This window comes from Triticum dicoccoides, chromosome 4A, assembly GCF_002162155.2.
Source record: "Triticum dicoccoides isolate Atlit2015 ecotype Zavitan chromosome 4A, WEW_v2.0, whole genome shotgun sequence".
In the NCBI taxonomy this organism is placed as follows: Eukaryota; Viridiplantae; Streptophyta; class Magnoliopsida; order Poales; family Poaceae; genus Triticum; species Triticum dicoccoides.
In genome coordinates this window covers 651,396,587-651,411,622 of record NC_041386.1, presented here as the reverse complement: position 1 = coordinate 651,411,622, position 15,036 = coordinate 651,396,587, and positions in this window count along the sequence as shown.

Sequence of the window (15,036 nt, the reverse complement as noted above, 5' to 3'; positions counted from 1 at the left end):
CCTCTAACCAGAAGCTCTGGTTCTGCGGCGATGGTAGCAGCCGTAAGCTCGGGCGTTGCCGCAAGCTCTCGTGCTGATGGAACGGCAACGTCGTGGCCTGTGAGCTCTGGTGCTGCTGTGACGATGCCAACAGTAAGTTCGGGCGTTGCGGCAAGCTTTGGCGCTCCTGCAATAGCGACGTCGCGGACTTCAAACTCTGGTGCTGCTGTAACGGCGGCGGCGTTGACTGTGGGCTTCGTTGCTGCTGGGACGATGACTCCTCTAACTGGAAGCTCTGGTTCTGATGCAATGGTAGCTGATGACCCGCAAGTATACGGGATAGTTGTAGCCTCTTTCGATAAGTAAGAGTGTTGAACCCAATGAGGAGCTAAAGGTAGAACAAATACTCTCTCAAGTCCTATCTGCCACTGATACGACTCTACGCACGCTTGACGTTCGCTTTACCTAGAACAAGTATGAACCTAGAAGTATTTTGTAGGTGTGATATGATAGTTTTGCAAGAAAGTAAAGAGCACGTAAACATAAACTAGGGGCTGTTTAGATAAAGAAGCAATAAAGTAAATATAGCGAGTGTGGAAAAGTGGTGGTAGGAGTTGTGAAATTGTCCCTAAGCAATTGACTATGTTACTAGACCGATAATCACTATTGCAATTCTATTTGAGGGAGAGGCATAAGCTAACATACTTTCTCTTCTTGGATCATATGCACTTATGATTGGAACTCTAGCAAGCATCCGCAAATACTAAAGATTCATTAAGGTAAAACCCAACCATAGCATTAAAGTATCAAGTCCTCTTTATCCCATACGCAACAACCTACTTACTCGGGTTTGTGTTTCAGTCACTCACGCAACCCACTATAAGAAAATCATGGACGTATTGCAACACCCTATAGCGGGAACTCACGCTTGCGCGACACGGAGGGCACCATAAGACAGCACCAATAATAAAACATGCAACTCAAACCAATCATAGCAATTCATCAATCACCAATAGGACAACGAAAATCTACTCATACATCATAGGATGGCAACACATCATTGGAAAATAATATGAAGCATAAAGCACCATGTTCAAGTAGAGGGTACAGCGGGATGCGGGAGAGTGGTCCGCGGAATATAGAAGGGGGAAGGTGATGGAGATGTTGGTGAAGATGACGGCGGTGTTGGTGAAGATCGCGGTGATGATGATGGCCCCCGGCAGCGCTCCGGCGCCACCGGAAGCAAGCGGGAGAGAGCCCCCCTTCTTCTTCTTCCTCTTCCTTGACCTTCTCCCTAGATGTGAGAAGGGTTTCCCCTCTGGTCCTTGGCTCCCATGGCGTGGGAGGGGCGAGAGCCCCTCCGAGATTGGATCTATATCTCTGTTTCTGCATTCTCTGGTTCTGCCCCTTCACCGTTTTCTTTATATCTGGAGATCTGTAACTCCGATTGGGGTGAATCTTTCGGCCAGATTTTTCTCATAAAATTAGATTTCTTGCGGCAAAAGTAGAGCCTCAACTGCCTTATGGGTGGCCCACGAGAGCCCAGGGCGCGCCCAGGGGGAGGGGGCGCGCCCCCCTGTCTCGTGGCCACCCCGGACACCGTTTCGCGTTGATTCTTCCTTCGGAAAATCCCAAATATTCCAAAATAATTCTCCGTCCGTTTTTATCCCGTTTGGATTCTGTTTGATATTGGTTTTCTGCGAAACATAAAACATGCAACAGACAGGAACTGGCACTGGGCACTGGATCAATATGTTAGTCCCAAAAATAGTATAAAAAATTGCCAAAAGTATATGAAAGTTGAAGAATATTGGCATGGAACAATCAAAAATTATAGATACGACAGAGACATATCAACATCCCCAAGCTTAATTCCTGCTCGTCCTCGAGTAGGTAAATGATAAAAAAGATAATTTTTTGATGTGGAATGCTACCTAGCATAATCTTGATCATATGTCTAATCATGGCATGAATATTAAGACACGAGTGATTCAAAGCAATAGTCTATCATTTGACATAAAAAACGATAATACTTCGAGCGTACCAATAAAGCAACCATGTCTTTTCAAAACAACAAGGCCAAAGCAAGCTTATCCCTACAAAATCATATAGTTTGGCCATGCTTTTTAACGTGCTTCAGCTTTTTCAACCCTCACGCAATACATGAGCACAAGCCATGGATATAACATCATAGGTGGAATAGAATATAATGATGGAGGTTATGTGGAGAAGACAAAAAGGGAGAAAGTCTCACATCGACGCGGCTAATCAACGGGCTATGGAGATGCCCATCAATTGATGTCAATGCGAGGAGTAGGGATTGCCATGCAACAGATGCACTAAGAGCTATAAGTGTATGAAAGCTCAAACTGAAAACTAAGTGGGTGTGCATCCAACTTGCTTGCTCATGAAGACCTAGGGCATTTGAGGAAGCCCATCGTTGGAATATACAAGCCAAGTTCTATAATGAAAATGCCCACTAGTATATGAAAGTAACAACATAAGAGACAATCTATATGACGAACATGGTGCTACTTTGAAGCACAAGTGTGGAAAAAGGATAGTAACATTGCCCCTTTTTTTCCTTTTTTTTTCTTTTTTCTTTTTTCGGTGGGCTTCTTTGGCCCCCTTTTTTATTTAGGCTTCTTTGGCCTTTCCTTTTTTTCTTTTTTTTCTTTTTCTTTTTTTATGGGGCAATGTTCTATAATGATGATCATCACACTTTTATTTACTTACAACTCGATACTAGAACAAAGATATGACTCTATATGAATGCTTCCGGCGGTGTATCGGGATGTGCAACGATCTAGCATAGCAATGACATCAAACATCATGCTAGCTATCTTACGATCATGCAAAGAGATATGACAATAAATTCTCAAGTCATGAATATGATGATGATGGAAGTTGCATGGCAATATATCTCGGAATGGCTATGGAAATGCCATGATAGGTAGGTATGATGGCTGTTTTGAGGAAGATATAATGAGGCTTATATGTGATAGAGTGTATTGTATCACGGGGTTTGGATGCACCGGCGAAGTTTGCACCAACTCTCGAGGTGAGAAAGGGCAATGAACGGTACCGAAGAGGCTAGCAATGATGGAAAGGTAAAAGTGCTTATAATCCATGGACTCACATTAGTCATAAAGAACTCATATACTTATTGCAAAAGTTTATTAGCCCTCAAAGCAAAGTACTACTACGCATGCCCCTAGGGGGATAGATTGGTAGGAAAAGACCATCGCTCGTCCCCAACTGCCACTCATAAGGAAGACAATCAAAGAAACACCCCATGCTTCAAATCTGTCACACAACGGTTACCATACGTGCATGCTACGGGACTTGCAAACCTCAACACAAGTGTCTCTACAATCCACAATCACCCACTAGCATGACTCTAATATCACCACCTTTATATCGCAAAACTATTGCAAGGAATCAAACATATCATATTCAGTGATCTACAAGTTTTATGTAGGATTTTATGACTAACCATGTGAATGACCAATTCCTGTCATCTCTCTAAATAGATATAAGTGAAGCAAGAGAGTTTAATTCTTTCTAAAAAAGATATGCCCACGCTCTAACAATTATAAGTGAAGCAAAAGAACATTCTACAAATGGCGGTTTTCTATGTGAAGAGAAACATGCAATCCAAACTTTAAATGATATAAGTGAAGCACGTGAAGCATTCTATAAAGCCATACTCAAAAGATTTAAGTGAAGTGCAATGAGCATTCTATAAATCAACCAAGGACTATCTCATACCAGCATGGTGCATAAAAGAAAAGTGAAAACTAAATGCAAAAGACGCTCCAAGACTTGCACATAATGCATGAACGAAACGAATACAAAAACATACCGATACTTGCTGAAGAAAGAGGGGATGCCTTCCAGGGCATCCCCAAGCTTAGACGCTTGAGTCACCTTGAATATTTACTTGGGGTGCCTCGGGCATCCCCAAGCTTGATCTCTTTCCTCTCTTCCTTTTCCTCATATCGAGACATCCTCGATTAGACACTACATCCACACAAAACTTTAACAGAAAACTCGGTAAGATCCGTTAGTATAATAAAGCAAATCACTACTCTAAGTACTGTAGGAAACCAATTCATATTTTGTTTTTGCATTGTGTCTACTGTAATATAGCTTCTCCATGGCTTAATACACTAATATAAATTGATAGATTCATCAAAACAAGCAAACTATGTATCAAAAACGGAATCTGTCAAAAACAGAACAGTCTGTAGCAATCTGAACATCCACCATACTTATGTTACCACAAAAAATTCTACCAAAATTAAGAAAAATAAACAAGTTGTATAGCAAGACAGTTCAAAAGGAATCAGAACCGTTTGACGTTCCAGTTAAAAATGTAAAATCGCGCACTACAGCCAAAGTTTCTGTCCTGCACCGTACAAACCAACAAGCATTGTAAACATCTTAAAGGAAAAACCTTAGCACATTATTTTTATAATACAATGGAATTGTACAAGGGTATAATTATTTTTGATGAAAAGTTTCTGTAATCAAGATTCACAAAGTTTCCGTGAGCATGAACAAAGTTCAAGGAGCTCTCCCACTTCAACAATGCTTGTCTTTCTCACTTTCACTTTCCTTTTTGAAAAGTTTTTAGGTTCTCCTCTTTATTTTTTTGTTTTTAAACTATATAAAATCACTCAATAGAAATAAATGACTCTCTAAAACTTCTAGGTTGTCTCCCTGGCAGCGCTTTCTTTAAAGCCATTAAGCTAGGCATTTAGTGCTCAAGTAATGAATCCACCTGGATCCCAAGGTATATCAAAGCTAATTTTAATTAATAATGATTTGTAATTTAGTAGTGAGCACAAAGTAACATATGTCATGCAACAACGAAGTCTAACTCTCTTCCTATGCATCGGCATGTCATAAAAGAACAATTCATGCACACATAGTAAAGGCCAATGCATAGTATAAACAGTTTCTTGAATTTTATCGTATTGGAAACATAAAGAGGCGGAGATGTAGTTCCTCTCTCATAATAATTGCAAGTAGGAGCAGCAAGCACATGCATATTATATCTATCAAAATCATCATGCGAAGTAATAAAACGCAGCCCATCAATATAATCCTTAATAAGCACAAACTTCTCCGATATAGCGTAGTCGGGAGAATTCAAAAAGATAATAGGACTATCATGCGTGGGTGCAATAGCAACAATCTCATGTTTAACATAAGGAACTATAGCAAGTTCATCTCTATAAGCATAATTCATATTGGCATCTCGGCCACAAGCATAACAACCACCATCAAAAGGGGATATTTCAAGAGAATCAACGGGATCATAACAATCATCATAGCAATCATCATAGCAATCATCATAGTAATCATCATAGCAATCATCCTTCGGTAAGCACGAAGGGAAATTAAACAATGTATGAGTTGAAGAGTTACTCTCATTAGAAGGTGGGCACGCGTAGCTAATCCGCTCTTCCTCCTTTTGTTTTTCGCTCTCCTCATCATCTTTTTCATCCAATGAGCTCACTGTTTTATCAATTTCTTCTTCCATAGCTTCCTGCAAAATACTAGTCTCTTCTTGGGCAGCGGAGACTTTCTTCATAAAAGCATTAATATAATAATTGTATTCATAATTTTCATAGCAATATCTAAGTATAGCAAGATTTTCAGGCCTATAACCATCATCATCAAAAGCTTCATACTTTTCAAACAAAGCTTTAATTTCATAAGCAGCCTTAAAAGTAACAAATTCTTCTATTTGTTCCACATCATAATAATCATATATACCATTAGCATAAGAAGCTAAGGTTTCATTATCATTAAATTTGCATGAAAAGGGAAGGTGTGGAGCCTCTATCCTAGAGCAACAAGTAATATCATATCTCAAGCATAGATTCCAGGCATACCAACGCAACATAATAAATTGATCCCATAATAGTTTTCATTTTTGCGTCGAGCGATAATCCCTAAAGTATTCACATTGATCCAATGTGTCTCCCATTATAAAGTTGAATGGGGTTTTCTCAGGATTATCGAAGTAGTACACAATATCTTTCGCATAATGAGAATCGAGGGTTTTAGGAGTTACCCCATCCTCATGAGTAGCAAGTACAGCTAGTTTTTTTTGGTATTTTGCGTTCCATATCCATAACTAAAGATAGAGAACAACTAAGAACAGCAAATAAAAATTACTTAGTGATAAAGCAAAGAAGCACACATGAGAATATTCACCCCACGCTATGACTCCCCGGCAACGGCGCCAGAAAAAGGTCTTGATGACCCGCAAGTATACGGGATAGTTGTAGCCTCTTTCGATAAGTAAGAGTGTCGAACCCAACGAGGAGCTAAAGGTAGAACAAATACTCTCTCAAGTCCTATATGCCACTGATACGACTCTACGCACGCTTGACGTTCGCTTTACCTGGAACAAGTATGAACCTAGAAGTATTTTGTAGGTGTGATAGGATAGTTTTGCAAGAAAGTAAAGAGCACGTAAACATAAACTAGGGGCTGTTTAGATAAAGAAGCAATAAAGTAAATATAGCGAGTGTGGAAAAGTGGTGGTAGGAGTTGTGAAATTGTCCCTAAGCAATTGACTATGTTACTAGACCGATAATCACTATTGCAATTCTATTTGAGGGAGAGGCATAAGCTAACATACTTTCTCTTCTTGGATCATATGCACTTATGATTGGAACTCTAGCAAGCATCCGCAAATACTAAAGATTCATTAAGGTAAAACCCAACCATAGCATTAAAGTATCAAGTCCTCTTTATCCCATACGCAACAACCTACTTACTCGGGTTTGTGTTTCAGTCACTCACGCAACCCACTATAAGAAAATCATGGACGTATTGCAACACCCTACAACGGGAATCCCTCACGCTTGCGCGACACGGAGGGCACCATAAGACAGCACCAATAATAAAACATGCAACTCAAACCAATCATAGCAATTCATCAATCACCAATAGGACAACGAAAATCTACTCATACATTATAGGATAGCAACACATCATTGGAAAATAATATGAAGCATAAAGCACCATGTTCAAGTAGAGGGTACAGCGGGATGCGGGAGAGTGGTCCGCGGAATATAGAAGGGGGAAGGTGATGGAGATGTTGGTGAAGATGACGGCGGTGTTGGTGAAGATCGCGGTGATGATGATGGCCCCCGGCAGCGCTCCGGCGCCACCGGAAGCAAGCGGGAGAGAGCCCCCCTTCTTCTTCTTCCTCTTCCTTGACCTTCTCCCTAGATGTGAGAAGGGTTTCCCCTCTGGTCCTTGGCTCCCATGGCGTGGGAGGGGCGAGAGCCCCTCCGAGATTGGATCTATCTCTCTGTTTCTGCGTTCTCTAATTCTGCCCCTTCACCATTTCCTTTATATCTGGAGATCCGTAACTCCGATTGGGGTGAATCTTTCGCCCAGATTTTTCTCATAAAATTAGCTTTCTTGCGGCAAAAGTAGAGTCTCAACTGCCTTACGGGTGGCCCACGAGAGCCCAGGGCGCACCCAGGGGGAGGGGGCGCCCCCCCTGTCTCGTGGCCACTCCGGACACCGTTTCATGTTGATTCTTCCTCCGGAAAATCCCAAATATTCCAAAATAATTCTTCGTCCGTTTTTATCCCGTTTGGATTCCGTTTGATATTGATTTTCTGCGAAACATAAAACATGCAACAGACAGGAACTGGCACTGGGCACTGGATCAATATGTTAGTCCCAAAAATAGTATAAAAAGTTGCCAAAAGTATATGAAAGTTGAAGAATATTTGCATGGAACAATAAAAAATTATAGATACGACGGAGATGTATCAGTAGCAGCCGTAAGCTCGGGCGTTGCCGCAAGTCGTGCTGCTGCAACGACAACGTCGTGGACTGCGAGCTCTGGTGCTGCTGTGACGACCCCAACGAGGACGGGAAGCTCTCCAGGTGCTGCGATAGTGATGTCGCGGACTGGAAACTCCGGCGCTGTTGCGACGACGGCGTCGCAAACTGCAAGCTCTGGTGGTGATGCTCCGGGGCAAGGGAGGGTGCCGAGCCGGTCCCTGTGTTCGCGCGGCGGGCACGATAGCCAACGGCGAACTGCTCCGCCAAGCCGACGACGTCGACCCAGGCGGCGATCTTGTCCTCGACCTTCTGGAACCTGGCGGCCGTCTTGTCGCTGGTCACCAGCTTCACGACCTTCTGCTGCTCGTGCTCGCCGTGGAGGAGTCGAGGAGGAGGATGTCGCCGATGGCGCTTGCGCGGACGGCGAGGTCACGGCACCTCTTAGGCTGGTCATAGTGGGGAGTAACTTAGACTAGTAACATGCATATGTTACTAGTCTATGTTACTACCTTTATAGTACATAGTATCATAGATTAGTATCATAGATCGTCTCATTTATTGCCATGCAAGACACATAGTAGCATCACATTTATTATGTTACGGTATCTATCTATGTTACTATAACCATCTTTCTCTTCTTTAATTGCCTGCCACATTAGCATGTTTGCGAGTTCCAAGTGCATGATAATACTTATGTTACTCCCACTATGGCCAGCCTTACTGTTCTCCCGGGCCGTCGCGGCCGCCTTCACTATCGCCTGCACCACCTTGGCGATCGCGCTCACCACCACCATGGTCGATCTCGATCGAGTGTCGATCGACGTTGCTTGTGAGTTTTCGATGAGTGAAGAGGTGAAAGGAGGACCGCTTACCTACTGGACGAAGGCTTGGGTCGACTTCGGCGGTTTATAAAAGCTCGCGATAACTTTGTTAATGATCAACTTGCGTTAAAGAGGAACCAAGGAAAGCTCGCGTGCTCTTCTCTTCCCTAGGCTACGAACGCGTATACATCACCATTGTTTGTCGTTAATGCAGACTTTAGGAAAACGCGGTTGCGAGACATGAGTCGCAGCGAACAAGATAGGTACCTGGGTCAAGCAAAGCAAGGACGCCGTTGCATGGTATTGGCGAGACCGTGAGAGTGCCCTTCAGGCCGTCCGTTTTTCAGTGTTTTGTCGCGGGGCCTTTTGACACTCTTTGCGTGCCCTTCACGCCGTCCATTTTTTTAGTGTTGTGTCAGACGAAAAAGCATAGCAGAGGCCGAGCTTCACAGAGCTCTTATATTTTTTTTCCCGCAAACATACTATTTCCATAGATTGAAAAAATCTAAAAAAGCCTATATACATAGATGCTTATTTGTAGTATGCACGTATAAAATTTCATGACCATATATGTTAACATGTAATGTATACAAAAAAGATAAATACACAAATTAAAATGGGCTTTATCTTTGTTGTTTTTGGGCCGCCAGATATTTATCTTTTTTATGTAGCATGCAAATAATTGAATTACCTGATGGAATTTTTTTGAAACTTGAGGAACAGTCATATGTATTTGTATAAAAAAATTATATTTTTTGAAACTATTAAGTATATTCTGATATTTTTGTTTTGGTAAAACGGCCTCCATGGAGCCCGGCCTCTGAGACGCCTCACTCTGTGTCGCGCGCCCGAAGGCGCACCCGGGCGACACGCCTCGGGGTCCAAGACAAGTGGACCTGCCTCGGGGGTCCACGACAAGTGGAGTGCGGGTGTTGTCAGGGCCACCGTCATGTGGGGATTTCGGACATGCCCGTGTGCGCCCTCCCGTGCGTTGGGCCGCGCCTGCATCCGCCGTCCATGTCTGTCGTTGGTCCTGCCCGTTCATGAAGGGGGTTACCAACCCGAACACGGCAGGGCTTAGCCTGCCCAGACCCTTCCCGTCGCAGGGCCTGTAAGGATGACGTGGGATAAGAAGTGTAAAAACGGTTGCCCTGCCCGGTGCATACGGCCAAGGACCGGCTAGCCCGCGCCCTAGCTAGCACATCCGAAATCGGCCCAGAGGGCTGCTCGGTCCTTTTCTTCAGGCAGTTGTGATTTGCTAGAAGTCGAGCTTGTTTATCCGTTTTTCTTCTTATTTTAGTTTTTTTTCTTCTCCGGGTTTTTTTCATTTTCTTTTTTCTTGGTTTAATTTATTTCTTTTTTGGTTTTCTTTGCTTCTTTTAGTTTGCATTCTACATTTTTTTATATGTCTACAACATTTTTCTAATACACGTTTAACATTTTTGCAAGACAATTTTAATTTTTTAATACATGATCAATATTTTTATAAACATTTTTAAAATGCTTGAGTAACATTTTTTTGAATATAGGATTAGCTTTTTTCAATACATGGTCAACATTTTTCCTATACACACTTTTCAAAAATTTCAAACGCTTGATTAACATTTTAAAATATAAGATTACATTTTCTAATACATGGTCAACATTTTTTATATGCACATTTAATAATTTTCAAATACTTGATTAATATTTTTTCAATGCAATATAAACATTTTTTACACACATGGTCACCATTTTTTCTAAACACATTTAACATTTTTCGAATGGTTGATTAACCTTTTTCAAGTACTTATTCAACATTTTTTTTCAAATGCTTGGTTAACATTTATATATATATGGTCAAATTGTTTCATCATTTATTTTAATACATGATAAAAATTATTCTATACACATTCAACATTTTCCGAAGGTGCTTGATTAAAATTTTTTATATACATGATCAAAAAAAGTTATCATTTTCTTAATACATGGTAAACATTTTTTCTATACACATTATGAATTTTTCAAATGCTTGATTAACATTTTTCAAATACTTGTTCAACATTTTTTTCAAATGCCTCATTAACATTTTTCAAATACATGTTCAACTATTTTTCAAATTCTTGGTTAATATTTTTCTAAAATATATATAAGATCAATTTTTTCCATAAACATTGTTTTTTGTACATTTTTCGTATACGTGATAAATATTTCTATATACACATTAAACATTTTCCAAATGCTTGGTCAATATTTTTGTAGATAATATATAATATAGATAAACACTATTCTGATCACGGGATCAGAATAATATTCTGATCACAACCTGACCTGCCCCGCTAGTAGTACTTTGAACTTTCCTGTGAATTAGGTTGAACTTCCGCCAACATTGCCGAAATGGGACTTGTGATATACCGTTGAAAAGCTATGGACACCAATATCATGACCCAACTTAAATTTTTGGCAAAATATAAGCGGTTTAAGAGCAGTTTTTAAAACTGTTTTTTCTTCGCATAAAAAACCTGAATCATATTTTCGATCGAGTTTCTAAACCGTTTATCGGAATGAGGCATATAATATGGTGTTGGAAAGGTGCTGCAAAACCGCTCCTTCCACATGTTGAAAGTTTTTCTAATTCTCTATGGTTAAAGAGTAATTTGAAAAAACGTAAAATTTCGTAAACCGAACAATTGAGTTCGTTTTTTCGATGTCATTTCTAAACGGCTAATCCAATGGAGGCATATGATATGGCGTTGGAAAGCTTATGAAAATGCGCTACTTTTTCATCTTGAAAGTTTTTTTCTAATTTTGAATGGTTTAAGAGTAATTTAGAAAATGGTTCAAGTCCTACCGAGTTTGTATTTTCGAGCTAATTTTTTAACCGTGCATTCGAATGCAGCAAATGATATGACGTTGGAAAGCTTGAACAAATTCAAAACTTTTTGGTATGTATTGTTTCTCCCAATTCTTTACGGTTTCAAGTCACTTTCGAAAATGGCAAAACACGTATTTTCGCCATAATTTCTACAAACTTTATTGGAATTGGGCAAATAATAAACCGTTGAAAAGATACAGAAAATGCGAAACTTTTTCATGTTGATGGTTTTCTCTGATTCTTAGTCGTTTTCAAGTAATTTTGAAAACGGCGGGATCATTCGTTCTGCCTCTATCGCAAAACAGATTCTTCGAAAATGCATCGCGTGAAGAACCTAAACTTCTCAATATATCTACCTGAACTTCACTCTATTTTCGACGTGCTTTTTTTTGCTCGCAGATCTCCATCTAGTACTCGTAGTTCTCCATCCAGTCCCCGGAATTCAACGAGTGATATACCGGTGGAAAGCTGCTTTAAACACACAACTTTCCCGTGTTGATTATTTTCTGATACTTGTGATGGTTTTAGAAGTTTTTCATCTGAAATTCATTCAGTATAGTAGTTGAACTTCCTGCTGTTTTCACGTTGAACTTCTTTTGTATTTTCTTTTGTAATTTTCTCATCCATTCGTCAGTGTTACACAAATGATATTCTTTTTGTACAAACCTCTCTCACAATTATTTTTTTAATTTTTTCCGACCGAGGACTTGAACTTACACAAATGATATTCCTGCCGTTTTGAAGTAAATTAGAAAATGACGAGATCATGATTTCTGCCTTCATCGCGAATGGAAACGCTCTGCATGAAGTAGTTGAACTTCTCGAGCATCTTTCTTTGAACCTCACTCTATTTTTGACGTGCTGTTTTTTGCAGTGCGTGAAGTAGTTGAACTTCTCAGGCATGTCTGTTTGAACCTCAATCTGTTTTTGAACGTGCTGTTTTTTGCACTATGTGAAGTAGTTGAACTTCTGGGGCATGCCTGTTTGAACTTCACTCTGTTAGAATTTATTTGTATTTTTCTTATATGAAATACACACCATGTAGTACGTGAACTTCTGGTTGTTATCACTCTGAACTTCTCTCTGGTTTGAGAGAATTATTTCAAAACACAAAAGACAACATTTTTAATGTATTTTGGACATCTAAATACACGGTGAACCTCTCTCACTCTGTTTTCGACGTGCTTTTTTGCTTGTACTCTCCATCCACTAATCAGAATTGAGCAAGTGATATACCGATGGAAAGCTATTGTAAACACACAACTTTCCCGTGTTGATCATTTTCTCATACCCGCGACGGTTTTAAAAGTTTTTCATCTGAAATACCAGTGGTGTAGTTGAACTTCCTGCTGTTTTCACACTGAACTTCTGTGACGTATTTTCCTTTGTAATTTTCTCATCCATTCGTCAGTGTTAAACAAATGATATTCTTTTTGTACAAACCAGTCTCATAATATTTTTTTAACTTTCTCCGATAGAGTACTTGGACTTACTACAACAACAAAATTGGACTTTTCCTTTTAATTCATTTTTCTCATATTAAACACACACCATGTAGTACATGAACTTTTTTCATTTTTATAATTTGAATTTTTTTTGAAATGAAACTGCTCCCAAATAATAATTGAACTTCTTTGTTGATTGAGAGAATTATTTTAAAATGCAAAAAACAATTTCTTTGTTGTGTTTTTGAACATGGAAATACAAGGTGAACCTCTCTCGCATGAAATTTTGAACTTGTTCGGACAAAGCACTTGAACTTCTATCAATAAACCTTTTAATTTTTTATTTTTCATTGTTTTCTAATACAAAATGCACACCGTGTAGTATGTGAAATTCTAGCAATCATCAACCTGAACTTCTGGGATTATGCGTTCTACGTTCATCATGAAAACAGAGTCTATGAAAATGCAATGCCTGAAGAGTTGAACTTCTGGAACATGTGTGTTTGAAAACTTTACTCTATTTTTGACGTATTGTTTTTGGCTTGTAACTCTCAAACCGCTCACCGGAATTGAGCTAATGACGTATTACTCTATTAACTTTTTTCTTATCATTTTTGGTTTCTAATTTGATATGGAATGAGAGAATTTTTTCATTATTTTAGTTTGAACTTCTACTTAAAAAAAGGGAAATCTATTTTAAACTTTTCTAGTTGTTGCTTTATTTTAATTAGAACTTCTTCATTTTGTTCTTTAGTAAAGAGAAAAAATCTGAGTTTTTTTATAAACTTCGACCTTTCCTGTTATTTTAATTTGAACTTCTTATTTTATTCTTTGAAAAATATGGTTTTTTAAATAAGCATGAAACAATTTTAAAAAAATTGGACTTCATACTTTTATTTTTCTGACAAAGGGAAAGAAATTGAGTTTTCTGTATACATCGAACTACTCCGTTATTTTAATTCGAACTTCTCAATTTTATTTCTTATTAGCAAGGAAAATATGAGTTTGTAAATTCTAACTTCTTGGTTTTTGTAATGTGAACTTCTCGGGTGTTTTTGAGATGGTGAAAATCAAATGCTACATTACTTCTAGGTTTTTATTTATTTTGAAATGATAATTTCATTTTTTTTAACTTCGGACTATTACCTTTATTTTAATTTAAAATATATGTTTTTTAGAAACGAGAACAAATCTTGGTTTTTTGTATGCGCGTATATATGAGCACTTCGTTTGTACTGTATTAAAAAACATTGATTTTTTGTATTATAATATGTTCTATTACAATTAACATACTTGACCTTCTCAAATATTACATTTTGACCATTCCACAAACATACTTGACGTTCTATTAATATTATCTTATAGGCATTAACACAAGCACCTTCGTGCGCAAGTAACGGCCACAACATGGAGCCCCTGTAGGTTCAGTTCAGCTATATCAATGAGTGAAGAATGCAGAACAAAAATTAATAAATTTAGAAACTAGTAACGACCACAACATGGAGACCCCTAAGGTTCAGTTCGTTTTTATCAACGAGTGAGGAATGCAGGACAATAAGTCAGAATTTAGAAACAACAAGAGATGGGACTGCCAGACATTGCTTTCTACTTTGGGAGATAAATACAAACATCTTCTAGCCACACATACCACTTCTTTTTCAGCTACGTGAGCTACACTAACTTTTCTTCACACATAGTACTATGGAGTTGGACGATGGTTGGAGCAAAAGTGAATAGAAAAATAGAAAAATGTAGGCTCACTCATCACTCCCGTAGCACCTCTGTATGTCCCCTGCTAACTACAATTCTGTGCACAACGAGGAGGAGCAGCGTTAGAGTGGCCTAGCTGCCAATCGGGAGGATGGAGCAGGAGGGAAGTTGGCTGGGTTGGAGCGGCATAGGAGTTCGCAAGCTGCTACATGGGGTTGGTCAAGCCGGCGCTAAGGTGCAGCGCAAGATGGCGCTAGCTAACTGAAGATGGGGCGTGGCGCGTGGGGCATTGACCACTTTCTTTTGAGAGATGAGAGCAGCTGCTGCAGTTTACACGCACGCAAGGTAGCACTGAAAGTAACGCATGGTGGAGGGCCATGTCGGCTGCATACCGCGGAGA